Below are 15,831 nucleotides of genomic sequence, written 5' to 3' on the forward strand. Positions count from 1 at the left end.
ACACCCCATTCCATGCTTATGGTGAATGGCAGATCAGTGACAAATCTACCTTATCCTATGCCTTATATGAAAAATGTTATACACTGATGAGATCTGCTAGGTTCCTCCAGAGTCTAGTCTTCATAAAATTTGGCATCTGGCTACAGGAACAAATGTTAGACACTTCCTATACGCTGCTCTCCTGAGCTGGAATGGCTGTAACAGAGGCTGTTGTAAGTAAATCGGGGATGGTATATGGCTCAGTCTATGTAGGATTGTCGCCATTGACTGTTAAAACTGTATCAGAGGTTCAAGTAATTCACCAAACTACAAATACAGAACTTCACAGGTGGAATCAAGGCAGTTAAAGTGACGAAACGCTAAATTGTACAAGGGGTAATGGGCCAGGTTTTAGACTGGCATCAAAGCCCTAGTTATAGGGATGCATTTGGGGGGGGGGGGCTCACATAAATTTATAATTCTTCTGCCCAATATGAATAAATTGAAAAAATTTTGAAAATTCTTACGAAGAAATGAAAGAAAAAGAGGAAAAGGTTAATAAGCAGTTCAGAACCTGCAGTGCCTACCTTACAGTGCTCGAATTAGCCTTCCAGCAGTTTCCTGACCTGACACTAAAAGATTCTTTTTGAGGACTTACAAATTATTATTATTATTATTATTAAGCTTTATGTATATAGCCGCTGTAACTTACCACTAGCACTGTACCTAACTCATTAATTAGACAGTTCCTGTCTTCATGCTTACAATTAGAAGGACCGACACAACTGAGAAGTGAATGGTTGAGGGGACGGGTATCAGGTCCAGCATCTTTCTCCTCTAAGGCCTGGACCAAGGCAGATGGAAGCTGGAGGGCTCTGTATCTTACGGATGGCCTGATGGGCATTGGCTCACCCCTTCCCCCTCAGATGCCAAGATGGGTCCGATGCCTTGTGGGGCGGGTTCAGTCCTTCGTGAGGCGGAAGGGAGGCCTACTTTCTCTCCCTCTCAGGCAAGGATGGAGAAGGATGACATTGGGGAGGTACAGTTACCTTTCTCCCCTCTCAGAGGCAAGGATGGAGCAGATCATGTGGGGGAGGTTCAGTCCTTTCTCCCTCTCAGAGGCAAGGATGGACAGATCCTTGTGGGAGGGTTCAGTTCCTTTTCTCCCTCCAGAGGCAAGGATGGAGACAGATGCCTTGTGGGGAGGCTTCAGTTCCCTTCTCTCCCTCTCAGAGGCAAGGATGGAGACAGATGCCTTGTGGGGAGGGTTCAGTTCCCTTCTCTCCCTCTCAGAGGCAAGGATGGAGACAGATGCCTTGTGGGGAGGGTTCAGTTCCCTTCTCTCCCTCTCAGAGGCAAGGATGGAGACAGATGCCTTGTGGGGAGGGTTCAGTTCCCTTCTCTCCCTCTCAGAGGCAAGGATGGAGACAGATGCCTTGTGGGGAGGGTTCAGTTCCCTTCTCTCCCTCTCAGAGGCAAGGATGGAGACAGATGCCTTGTGGGGAGGGTGACTCCAGAATCCCTAAGCAGCATGGCCACCAATTAAAAATAGCATGTACATGTTAGCTGGGGGATTTCAAGAGATGTCGTCCCAAGATTTATGACTTCAGGATTCAGATCCCTGAATTCAAAATCCAAGGCAACTGTATTTGAACAGATCCTTTTTGACACCATAAATATTAGATTCAAACAAAGAAAGGGGCTTTATTTTGTCACCTCCTTTCCAGTTGGCATTGCAATTGATTAGATCTGATACTGAGAAAATATTGATTAGATCTGATGTTTAGCTCTGCAAAAAGGACATATCAACAGCATTAGATGTGGTATAAGCACAGCCAACATTTCTCTTCAGGCATAAAACACAAACTGATTTATTTGTCATGGCATCCCACCATGGAAACTCTGAAGTGTTACTCTGTTAACCAGATATGCATCCCCTAAGACAAAAAGCTCTGCTCCATAAGAAACCTTCAGGGATGTCATGTAGTTAAACTGCCTTTAGTTCACAAGGAGAGAGAGAGATGAGTGAAAAAGCACATGTTTTGAATAAAAGAGATTTCATATCCCCAACTGCCCAAATTTGGCAGGGACAGTCTCAATTAATCTTCTGCCATCCATTTTCTCAGATGCTTTAAAAAATCCCAGCTCTCTCTCTCTGTGTCCCACTATTTTCTTCAGAAAAAGTCTCTGCTTATATTTGTACAAACTTGTATACAAGCCTTTCTAATACAATGATTTTTTAAATTAGCAAGTGCCTTAACTTCATCATACCCAAATTAACCATGCCACTCAAGTCTTAAATCATGACCTTCAAGTTCTAAAAGTCCTTCATTTCCAAACAAAACATATTATTTCAACTGGCAGGCCTCATAGTACAATTTAATATTTGGAAACCCTATACCATCCCTTTCTTTATCATCCTGCAAAGTTTGAGCCTTATTTTGGATTGCCTTGCCTGCCAGACAAATCTGGAAATTTATTTCTGCCGTTGCATAAAGGGTATTCCTCATCTTCTAATGAGGATCGTTTAAAGGTAAAAGAAAAGTCATGGCAAAACATTTGCTTTCATTAATGCAGTTCTCCCCCCAAAAGATAAATTTAACTTTCTCATTTTTCTAAATCTATTTTTATTTCTTTCTGGACTATATCATAATTATTTAGAAATAAAAAACAGTTGTTCTTCATGATTGTAACTCCCAAATATTTAATCCTCCCCTTTCCACTTTAAAATTAGAGAGATCAATTAACTCATTTTCCTCTTCTGAAGTAATATTTTATTTTATCACAATTTTAAACCTAGAGTGTGCCCAAAAGTTTTATTTTTTCCCTGAAAGAACCTTCATTGAGCCCAATGGATTTCCAGTCATTACCACCAGATCATCTGTATAAGCCCTCAATTTAAACTCTCCTTTTAAAGTCCTCTCTCCACAAATTCTGTCCTTTTGTCTGATTTCTCCTTAAAAATCCCAAGTGCCAAAACAAAAAGCAAAGGTGAGAGAAGACATATTTATATAGTTCATTTTTGTATCTCAATAAATGTTGTTGTATTGCCATTTAACAAAATCTGTGCTGGCCAAATGGCCGTAATAAAGTTATTATTATTATTATTTAACAAAATCCATGCTTTTTGATTTGAATACTCTGTCTTTATAGCCTGGTTGATATTTTCACCAATTTCCATTCTCTCCAATACTTGAAAAGTAATTCCAAGAAATATTGTCAAACACTTTCTCTGATACAAAAATTCAAAGCAGTTTTTTTCTCATTATGATGTTCCAAATATTCAATAGTATTGAGGACAGTTCTCGTATTGCTACTTAATTGTCCTTTTGCCCAAAAATCTACTATCATCCTCATGAATCATCTGAAAGATATGTTTCCTCAACCTGTTTGCCAACTTGATAGTAAATATCTTATAGTCATTGGGTCAAAACAGACGGCCCTTTTGTGCTGCTTTCTGGGCAGCTTGGAAGCATGGTGTTAACACGCTGCACGCTCCCAAGCCAACTGGAAGCCACCCAGAGTCTGTCCAGCCATTTACATGGGGGCTGGCTTCCAGGTGCTCTGGTGCTGTGGAGTTTATACACAGTACACCTCTGGAGCACCTTAAAGCCACTGCAGGGTGGAAAAGCAGATATCCAATATGTGCTTGGTGCTAACAATGCCGATGTGAATTTTCCCCAATTTTCAAAGTAATAGAACTTGGGGACACCAAGTGAATTGATTGGCATTAGAGTTTGGAGAGAGAAAAAATGTTTGCCTAACGCATAATTTATTTATGAACTCCTAGCCATAACACGGAGTAACTTACAAATACAGGCACTGGAGCGTATATCTCATGCAGAGCCAATGCAGGGAAGAAAGCATCTTAAAGTGTTCTTCCTATCCCATTCCTGCCTCCCCATCACATTACACTTCAGCTGTTCTTGCCTACGAGAGCAAAAAAATACAGATACCTATCTCTTTGCATTTCTTGTAAAACACAATTTCTTAGCTGTGGATTTTAAAGAGAAAATGGTACGATGTTACATAGGAGTTATGATTAATCCACATGAGAAATTTATTGTGAGACCCATCTAACTTTGGAGATATTTATAATGGGAACTAAGGGGCTGTGCAGTCCGGCATCTTTGACCAGCATGGGGGGGATTGGCAGGGTATGGCGCATACATGACACATGCCAGCTTGAGTCGTGCAACATACCACACACTATTATTATTATTATTATTATTATATTATATTATTATTATTATTATTATTTCTATAGCGCTGTAAATGTACACAGCGCTTTACATACAAATAATCAAATCAATGAAAATATTAAACCTGCCAATGGTGTACAATCTACAAAATACATATAAACAAAAGTAGTATATAAAATAGAATTAATTTAAAAAGCAGGCAAAAATTAAAACATCAACATCCACTATCTAATCAAATACACGACGCTCCTGTGGCACTGCATCTAGAGGACACAACAGCAAAGGAGCCCTGTAAAGCCATGGCACCAGTGGCTATGGTGCCCTTTCCAGGGTACAAAAGAGGAGCGCTTTTTGCAGCTCCTTTTTGCCTGCGGAAAGGAGGGCACAGAATGTGGGTGCCAGGCCCCGATCTGGTGAAGATGGGTGCCATGGCCCCAATCTGGTGAAGATGGAGGCAGCTGCAGGCCACCCCTTCAAGGGTGGTCTGCACAGTCCCATAGTCATTTCATTCTAGAAATCTTCTCTGGTGCCCAAGTTTCCCTTGGAGACAAAGTTTATTTTAAAAAAAAAAACCTGTACACCACACTAATTTTTTAACAAAGTGTCAGCATGTTATTAGTAACTTTGATGGTGTTGTCAAAATATATGGTGCAAATATCATATGTGTTATAGGTGATATATCTCATTGATATGGTATGCATATAGGAACTTGGAATGTTAATTTACATTCATGATGTAACTCGTTACAGTCTAAAATAATTTTAAATTATTTTATACTTATTCACTATTAATATATGAAATTGTTAATAACATAAAATTTTCTTGAAGATTACTTTTGGGAGTTTTAACTTTTTAAAAAACCACACACACACACATACTGACCTTTGACTGTCTCAATGTTGTGGCTACACTACATCTCCCAATCCAACCCTGAAACCCACCTGAAAATCTGTCAGCTGCACAGTGATGAGTTCTCTAGTACTGATGACTGGGACCCGAAGGATTATGCATCCAGCACCCTGCCACAGTGAGAGACAGTGCACTCTAGCCAGAAGCAAGAATCCCGTGGGATTCCTTTTTGCAACCTGTCAAGTGCACTGATGCCATTGTGGAGAGGAACTGAACATATCACCTTTAGCACCCCAGTCACAGAGCCACAGGATTCAATTCCTCTGACTACCTTTCTGGATTTTAAAGGGGGGGGGGGAATCAGGGTGGGAGTGGCATCTAGATCATGGTTATGGTACCAACAATTGTAAAGGGGAACAGGAAACAGTTACTTGGCTGTAAGTTCATTTATGCCATCATTACTGACTAACCACAGGGAAACCATTGTTTAATGGTTTAAATCAATTCATGTCAGTCTCCTTGCTATATTGTATCATTTTAATTTGTAAGCTCTAGTTTTGGGAAAGGCAGGTTATAAATATGCAGTGATAGTGTACCCCTGTATAACAGTTGCTGATTCACAAGATGCTGTTGCTCTTATCTTCTAAGGGCTTCCTAGAAGTATAGCTGGTCACGGACTGAGCCAAGATACTAAACTTGATGATCACTGATTTGATCCAAGAAAGTTTCCCTTCTTCCTGGTCTGATTTGGGAAGAGTTGATTAATGATACCCCATGGTGGCTGATGGCTCTGTGTTAGATGGACACTGAACCTGTTCCATGCTTTGTCCAGATTTAACAGTGCCTAGTTTGGGAGTACCATCAACGCTTCAGACTGCTCCTTTACAGTTTGCACCCAAGTGTATTCATTACAGCACTAATACAACAGTGAGGTCCATGTAGCTTTTTTCCCTACAAATTTTCTTGCATTAACAAATAGCAAATGTGTTTTTAAAACATAAGGAAGGAACATCTACAGAATGCTAAGTGACAGCACTTGATAACCTGACATCCAGTTTGACCCACTATTGCGGATTGCTCATCTTCAGTGATCAATCAAGACATTATTCAGAAGTGACCTTTAGAGAGCTTGGTAGCAACATACAAGCTATCATATTGCAAGGGACAAGATACATCCATACACTCAAAGCCTGCATGGTGCCACTGCTAAGACAGATGAGGTTTTCTTCCAGCAAGATGCCAAGTAGAAGGTTACCTACGCAATGCAAAGAGAACTGTTCATGTCTTTTCCTATTTATTATACTCATAGGCAGCCTGGCTCAGGGCGTTAATGGAAGAATGAATTTCAAACCTAGGGAAGATAAATCCATAGAAACCAGAGAATCCAAAGATTTAACATTTAAGCCACCTATGTGTCTTCAAAACTCTAGAAATCAAACCTCTCATCAATCGAAAGCTTTCTTGGCAGTCCCCCACTGTATAATGGGTGAGATTTTAAAATTCATCACAAAGTAGTTTCCTTGTTGCTGAGTGCTGCATTTAGTGAAGCTAATTTGGTCTGGGAAAATAATGAATTATAAGGATGGGGTGGTCAGCATTAGATAGAGAGCACTGCACTGATTGTAGATGTATTGCCATTACAAAGAGATTTTTTAAAAAACTTGGTGAGATTCTGATAAATCACATCACAGATACATGATGGCGGGTTATACCACCCTTCTGTTGAATACTGTACTAGCACATGAAACCTACTGTATATCTGCCATGAACCTGTTTCTTATTCCTTTACGTAATTGAGAATGTATGGTGGCTGTTTCTGCAAACTAGTGAGTATAGTATTGAGGCAATGATGCATAGTTATGTGCTGTCCAAGAAGTGCAACTTTAACAGCTAGAATCCTGTCACTTGGTTCCAGCTAGTAACCATGTAATCAATTCTTGAATAGTGAGTCAACAGAAAAGAAAATCCAAGTAAAGAAGCTCTTACCTAGTTGGGATTAACAATAGAACTTTAACATGAATAGTTCATTGCACAACTACCCCAAAAACACATACACACAAACACCACACCACGCGTACACCAGTATTGTATGGGAATTACATAGGCGCATGAGACCAACAGAATTCCAGACCCTAATGTAAAGGCTGTGGAGTTGTGAACTAGAATTGTATTGATTAATTTTAATGACTGTCCATAATATGGTCAAGATTGTACCAGGACACACTGCATTACACAATATATTAAACCAGTTTTTTTCAGACAGGAAATTTTGCAGACTAATTTTCTCCCAGCTACCCTCCAAAGGCTACTCTGGTACAGACAGGGTGAAAAGACAGAACACGGCAGTGGTGACCCCTATGGTAGCATGCCATCTCTGGCACACAGAGCTCTTTCTGCTGGAATATGCACCAGCTCCTCCTCTTCCTCTACCTTCTCATCCCTTCAACTGTTTCTGGGGAGGCAGTTAAAGGGACAGGAGGGCAGGGGAGGAAGAGCTGGCACACATCTGTTTCTCCTCTTCACACATCCTCCCAAGCCTTTAACTGGCTTCCCAAAGCTGATAAAGGCAGTGGAGAGCGGGGAAGGAGTTCCCAAACCACCATCAAAGGCAGAAGAGGGTGGGGGGGAGGAGTAGGCATGTGCCTATTCCTCCCCCTCCCATGCCTTTACATGGCTCCCAAATCTAGTTAAGGGCATGGGGAGGGTGGGTTGAAAGAGCAGAGGGGTGTTGCCCTTGCCATCTCTCGAGGCTGAGAGAACATGACTTTTGTATGGTGGTGCTTTCAAGTCATTTTTGACTTATGGTGACCCTAAGGTGAAACATCATGGAGTTTTCTTGGCAAGTTTCACGAGGGAGTTGCTAGGCTAGCCGGATTCTGAGAGAGTATGCCTGAGTTTCCCCCCCAGAAATCCTACCCCTGGAAGATGAAGTCCCACTGCACGGAGTGACACCTGATTGTGAAATGCCAACTAAGTTTGGGCACTCAGTCTCTGAAAGGTTCACCATCACAGGACTAGGGGGGAAATCCACTGACACTCAACTACCAGCACAACATTGGATTAGGCCAATGTTCAACAAATATTTCCTATTTTGGCCTCAACATACATTAGGCAATGTTTCTACCACAGCAGCAAACTCCCAGCACATCAAATCCAAATTTATTTCAACAAAACTAGAAAAGCAATGAAGAACTGAGATCAACAATTTAACTGAAGGAAAGAATAAGATAAATGTGGAGCAGACACGATAAGAAATGGTGGGGATCAGATGACAAGACAAGATTCTCCAGTTCTACAAAGAATTGTGCCAGAGAGAGGTCATTTACACTAAAGTCAGGGTGAGAGGACAGATTCCAGATGTTTTTTGGTTTGCAGCTTCCAAATGCTTTGACAGAATAACTAAAGTAAGGAATCATGAGAGCAGCAGTTCAAAAATATCAAGTGGACAAGTTGTCCACCTGAAATAAAGAAAAAGCAGTCAAACAAAGCTAAAATTCTTCCCATGAACAATAATCCCAAGTGTGATAACATCCAGTTAAGCCTGATCGATGCAGCATTGGAAAATAAAAATAGCGTTAACTGCAACATAGGAGGACAATCCAACAAAGAACACGCAAATGGACAAGGATATTTTCCTCAGAAGAGTATGTCACCACATTCTAAGCTAAGATATTATTTCATAGAGTAACGGCTGTTTCCTGATGGTAGCACTCAGACATGTGATAGATATTTGGGGTTTGTTGTAAGTATGAATGAAATTACCAGCATCTTACCAGGATGAGTCACTATAAAAGAGAATAAAAGGAAAAATGTGCTGTTTACACCGTCTCTCCTCTGCCTGCTGCCATACTGCAACATAATCTGCCACGTGGGAATATCACTGACCTTGAATCAACTTTCTGGTTACAAGTAAGGCATTCAATTTTTGTTGGCTCCAACTTCACTATGGCTAAGGAAGTAAATGGAAGAAAAAAATTCAAAAAGAGAGTTTTAAGCACTAGAGTTTTAAGCATATTAAATGAGACATTTTGAGATGCTTATGGAAGTTTTAACAAGGAATGTTTCACATAGTTGTGCTACTGACAGCTCCAGTTAGTCAGGCAAATGACAAGCTATTCATTCCAAGGAAGGACAGAATGGTATTCATGAAATGTATACTTTTACAATGAATTATGGGAAAATATAGTATGTACACACGAAACATCCAGACAATAACGTCTGCTTTTTCTGTATGTAAGGGTGCATCTGGGCAGGTCAACAGGCCTTGGGAAATATTTTCCCTTTTTATCTAATGTAAAAAAATGAATGATGCTCCTATTCTTTGGTTGACATTGTAGTGTGTACTTCTCCTTCTAGTAGACCTGAGTTTCCAAACTTCGTTTTCCTCTATACTCATGATGGAGAGGTAATCTTTGCTTCTCTCGTTTTCATGCACAAGAAGGAGAAACTACACAATTTATTTAATTACTGCATATCTATCTTGCCTTTCTCCCAAAATGGGATTCAAGGCAAATCTCCCCCGCCCCATTTGCAAAATGATGAAAGATTTCCTGCCATTTTCAGACATTTCTCCCATGGCAAGAGCACATTTGCCACATTGCACAATTGACAAAATGACAAGCTGCTGTAGAGACTTTTAAATATTAGAAGAATCAGATGGATTGTTTGCATCTTTTTGTTCAATCAGCCATTTCTTTTATATTTGTTTCTCTAGTCTGAGGCCTTGCCTACTGGTCAGATACTCCAGGGTCATGTCAGAGTATCCTGGCTGCACAGCTGTCCCAACCTGCTCCCATTACCCTAGCCTCCATTTCCCATGCTAAGGTCAGGTGTCTGCAGGGTTCCCCACCCGTATACATCTGCCACCATAGGTCACCTCTTCTGGGGGTCAGAACAAAGTAATAATGCCATGCTGGGTGCCTTGTTCTGACCTCATAATAAGCAACTGCAATGGTGGCAGACACTGGATGCCCATGCACACAGCTGCCACAGTGGGAAATAGAGGCCCCAGATATCTGGAAGATCAGGAGCACAGGTTACATTTTACAATTTTAGTTTTTATGTAATTATCCCTGGGTCTGATGCTGAACATTCCTAATGCTTTGACCTGCCCACAATCAAAGAACTGGAATTTGGGATGTGTGTCATCAAATAATACAACATCAGAACCCAAGGGGTGGGGCAGTTGGGCTTTGGCTTGTGGCAGACCTGAGTGTGTGTGCTTTAACTGCACAAGGGACATTTCACACGAAGCAGAAAACCAAACAGCTCACCTTGTCTCCTCCTTTATATTCGAGTAAGACTATTCCAAAGAAGGAAGATTTCTCTGCTGATTGACAGATCCTCCACTTGCCTTGAGTTGGCAGGACAGTCCCAGTTAGTCCTCTGTATCCCACATTTTCATCTAGTTTAAAATGTCCAGTTTTCTTCTGTCCTTGAACTGTCCTTCCTTTTCCCATCTTACTTATATGCTGCAAACTGAGATGAAAGTGAAAAGGTTACAGTGGGCCTGTTATAACGCTGGGGTTTTGGTTCAAAAAGCCCTGTGTATAACAAGATCCGTGTATGTTCAAGTCCCTTAAATATGACATAGAAAATTGTGTCCCTTAAAAAATGGAAAATCAGGTTTGATATTTAATTGTACTTTTTGAGAACTTTAAAACCTTTATGCTTGAATCCATGTATAAAAAAATCTGTGTATAAGAAGGGCCGACTGTATTGTGATGTCATTAACTAAGCACAGGGAGAAGAAAGGAGGGTATGTATTCTTCCCCCGTCCCATTTACTTTGGAAAGAGCAAATAGTGCAAAACCTTTTCGAGACTTCTCTGTTCATCGTCATAGTAAAATTTTGTGATCTTGGAACACATTGTGATATTACTTGGCCACATATGTCCCAGTTTCCCTGGGAAATGTTGGAGGATATGACGATTTGGGAATAAAATTTTGCAAACGCTACAGCAGCAATAAGGAACCGTGTGCCCACCAAAGGTTGCTGGTCCACAACTCCCATGCACAATCAGATGAGGATCTCCTGGCAGTGAAGATGGCAGTTGTAGTCCAAAATACTTGTCCACAAGCCTGGCAAATATAAGAAATTAATATAATTAAACTTTTGTAACGCAGCAGCAGCAACGCAACCTTATTCCCAAATGCATGAAATACATTTCTATTCACGTGCAGAAGAGCAAAATCAACTGAAGCACATATGAAATTTCTCAGTATTGGTGTAATCTGGACGGGGGTGAGGTCAACAGTCCATTGGATTTACAGGGTCTAGTTAATGAACATATTTTTTAAAAGAATACCTAAGATTCAAAATTATAGTTGTGTTGGCGGGTTGATATTTCTATATACGTGTGTGAACTGTGTTGTGGTCCTGCTGGGTTTGACCAGGGTCACGAAGAGAAACATTGGCTCCTTAAGTTTATCTTTGTCTTTTGGAAGCACTGCAGATGTTGGTATTCCCTTCAAACTTCTGATGCACTCAAAGCCCCTCCCCAAACTTCCGTGCAGCCTTTGCATCCCTCGGTACCACCCATTCCATGCTTTATGGTGAATGGGCAAGATCAGTGACAAATCTACCCTTATCCTATCGCCTTATATGAAATGATTATATCACTAGCTGAGAATCTGCTAGGTTCCTCCAGAGTCTTAGTTTCTTCAGAAACATTTGGCATCTGGCTACAGGACATCAGTTGACAACACTTCTCGAATACGGCCTGCTCTCCCTGAGGCATGGAATGGCTGTACAGAGGCGTGTAAGTAAATCTGGCATGGTATTGGCTCAGTCAAGGTAGATTGTCAGCCATTGACTGTTAAAACTGTAGCTAGAGAGGATCTAAGTATTCAACCAAACTACAAATACCAGAACGTCAACAGGATGGATCAAGGCAGTTAAAGTGAGAGTAAACTGCTAAATTGGTACAACGTGGGTAATGGGCCCAAGGTTTTATACTGAGCATTCAAAGCCCTAGTTCTAAGTGGATGCATTTGGTGGGGGGGGGGGCGTCACATTTAAAATTTCTAATTCTTCCTGCTCCAAATATGAATAAATTGAAAAAATTTTTTTGAAATTCTGACAAAAGAAATGAAAGAAAAAGAGAAAAGGTTAGATAAGGCAGTTCAGAACCTCAGCAGTGCCTGACCTTACAGTTGCTCCAATTAAGCCATTTCCAGCAGTTTTTCTGACAGGACACTAAAAGATATTTTTTGGAGGACCAATTATTATTATTATTAATTAAGCTTTTGTATATAGCCCTGTAAATTTACACAGCACTGTACAAAAATCAGTTAATTTAGACAGTTCCCTCTTCATGCTTACAATCTAAGAAGACACACACAAAAGGAAGGGAATGGTTGAGGGGAAGGGGATCAGGTCCAGCATTCCTCTCGTCCATCTAAGGCCTGGACCAAGGCAGATGGACAGACTGGAGGGCTCGGTATCTTAAGATAGCCTGATGGCATGGCTCACCCTCTCTCCCCCTCAGAGGCCCAAGATGGAGTCAGAATGCACTTGGGGAGGGTTCATTTCCTTTAGTGAGGCCGGAAGGGAAGGCCTACCTTCTCTCCCTCTCAAGCAAGGATGGAGACAGATCCTTGGGGGGAGGGTGTCACAGTTCCCTTCTCCTCCCTCCTCAGAGGGCAAGGAGTGGGAAGCTATCTTAGGGACCGCCTCCTCCCGTACAATCCTCCCCACGCTCTCCGGTCCTCTGGGAGGAACTTACTACAGCCTCTAAAATCTAGGCTTGCAGCGACCTCCCAGAGGGCGTTCTCTGCTGTTGCCCCCAAACTCTGGAACAACCTGCCGGATGAGATCGGTCAGATAACATCATTAGACAGCTTTAAAAAAGCAGTCATCCGGCAGGCCTTTCCAGATTAACCATCCCGGTCCAGGTTCCCTGATTCCCTCATTCCTCCCGTGGCCCCATCTTAGTGATGGTTGAGGATCAACAGAGGGATATCAGGGTTTTTAGTTTTTAATTGTTGTTTTTATGCATTGATATTGTGTTTTTAATATGTTATACTGTTTAATACTGTCTTAAGGGGGGGGGAGGGATAAAGTGTTTTAATTGTCATATTTTATATTTTACTGTTGTTAACCACCCGGATTGGTTTGCCAGAGGGCGGTATACAAATAAATATTATTATTATTATTATTATTATTATTATTATAGTGGAAAATAAAGATTTAACCCTTCCCTGACTAGTAGAATGGCCATGATTCTGGCCCTACTTTCCTATGTAGGAATGAGTTCTCATAGTAAGCAATGAGGACTATTTTCTAATGCCTATTGCACAAGAAAAACAGGGTACCAAGATGAGGAGGAAAGAATTAAATTTCACTCACCTTGTGTGAGTAAATGCCTTCAAGTCATCTGCTGATTTATGATGACCCCATTAATTTCATAGGGTTTTTTTAAGTAAGGAATATTCAAAGGTTGTTTGCAATCTCCTTCCACTGAACTAAAGCCTATAGCACTTGATATTCCTTGGTGGTCTTCCATCCAAGTACTAACTAGATCTGACTCTTAGGCCCTATACAAATGGGCCTTGAAGCATGTACTGAGTACGTGCTAGGGTTGCCTGGGAGCGTCCTTTTCAGACGCTCCCTAACCCTAGGACGTACTCAGTACATCAAAATGGTGGCACCTTGTCTACATGGGTGCCACGATTTTGACGTAATGGCCACGTCATGTCCAAATGGTGCGGAGCAGCCGTTACATCCTGGCGCCACGTCAGGCTGCTTGTGGCGGCCTAACCATGGCACAGGAAGGAGCTCCTTCCCGGAGGGCGCCTCGTTTCCGCAGCAACTAGATTGCCGCGGGAACAGCGCCGGGGGAAAGGGGCCAAGTGGCCCCTTTCTCCCCTGGCTGCGGCTCCCAGGGTGTCCTGGGGCATGAAACCCCAAGGACAGCCCTTTTCGGGACCAGGGAGAAGTGGCATTTTGCTGCTCCTCCCTGGTCCCAAAAAGCACCATATTGGGGCATTTGGGCCGCCGCTGTGACTGCCCTGGCCCCAATACGTTGCACAAAGGGGCAGCTGCAGCCCGTCCCAAATTGGCGGTCTGTATCCCACCCTAGCTTCCAAGATCAAATAGGGTCTGGTGCTATCAGGGTGCATTTATCCAATTTGTTTCATTTTGTTGTATTTATATATCTCACCTTTTTGCCAAAAATGACCCTCAAGGTTATAGCAATACTAAGCTTCAAGTATACACGGAACATAAAAATAGATAGAAAACACAGTTAAAATGCAACAATTATCCCTGATTAAAAGATGCCTTGGCCTGCTGCTGTCTTGATAACAGTTGCTTCCCTACCCAGCTTAGTGTTTTTTATTTTTTTATTTTTTTAAAGAATGGTTGCTAATCATATAAGTAAAATATCATCTAGCTGCAGCCTCATGGGGCAGCAAGAGTGCAAAGGATAAATTCTCTACATGGAATTAGGAAAGAGATTACAATAAAACAGAAAGTATTTATGTTGCCTTTCAATCAAAATTATTGAAATTTTTCAATCCTATTGAGCTATTACACTGGTGTACAATGTTTGGGGCAAGTGGTTGATCTTTTTAAGGTTGCAGTACTACATGGCTCAGCACTGTGTAGTAGTTCCTCATTGCTGAGACTTATAGTACATCCTTAGGCATTCCATGTTAGGCTTGCAAAAATGGATTGTAGCAAAGTCATGGAGCTTTAGTAACAAAAATAGCTTTACTTAGCAGAAGCAAAAAAAAAAACAAAACAAACAAAGCATTGTAGCATTGTGGCTGGATACAAATAGGCATTCAAAAATACAAAAACAATCTCAGCATGAAGAGCAAGTCACACAGTTCTAAGCAAGACACACTCTAGCATGGTTCCCAGCATGGAAAGCATAACATCTCCCAAAAGCATGGAGAACATACAGCTTCCAACATACATGCAAACTGCCACAGTTGTAGTCTGTTGATTGACTGTATTGTAGATACCTGGCCTAATTGGCCAATTACCATGCAGGCTCACAAACACATGTTCACCTGTCATTTGCCACACCTTTATTCAGTCACAATTGTGTGAGGCAATCCTGCATACCTTGATATTCCATACAGCGGCTGAAGCTTCCACTTTCCCCACCGTCACATGGGCATTTTGTGCCTCAAGAAGTGGGCAGAAAGATATCCAATGGTGCTTGGTGCTAACAATGCAGATTGTGAATTTTCCCCAATTTTCAAAGTAATAGAACTTGGGGACACCAAGTGAATTTGATTGGCATTAGATTTTGGATTAGAGAAAAAAATGTTTGCCTAACGCATAATTTATTTATGAAACTCATAGCCATAACACGAGGTACTTTACAAAATGCAGGCACTGGAGCTGATATCTCATGCAGAAGCCTAATGCAGGGAAGAAAGCATTCTTAAAGTGTTCTTCCTATCCCATTCCTGCCTCCCCATCACATTACACTTCTAGCTGTTTCTTGCCTATGAGAGCAAATAAAATACAGATACCTATCTCTTTGCTATTTCTTGTAAAACACAATTTCTTTAGCTGTGATTTTTAAAGAGAAAAATGGTACGATGTTACATAGGAGTTATGATTAATCCACATGGACAATTTATTTTGTGAGACCCATCTAACTTTTGGAGATACTTTATAATGGGAACTAAGGGGCTGTGCAGTCCGGCATCTTTGACCAGTATGGGGGTGGAGTCAGGGTATGGCGCATACATGACACATGCCAGCGTGATGTCGTGCAACATACCACACACTATTATTATTATTATTATTATTATTATTATTATTATTATTATTATTATTA

This window comes from Sceloporus undulatus, chromosome 4, assembly GCF_019175285.1.
Source record: "Sceloporus undulatus isolate JIND9_A2432 ecotype Alabama chromosome 4, SceUnd_v1.1, whole genome shotgun sequence".
NCBI lineage: Eukaryota > Metazoa > Chordata > Lepidosauria > Squamata > Phrynosomatidae > Sceloporus > Sceloporus undulatus.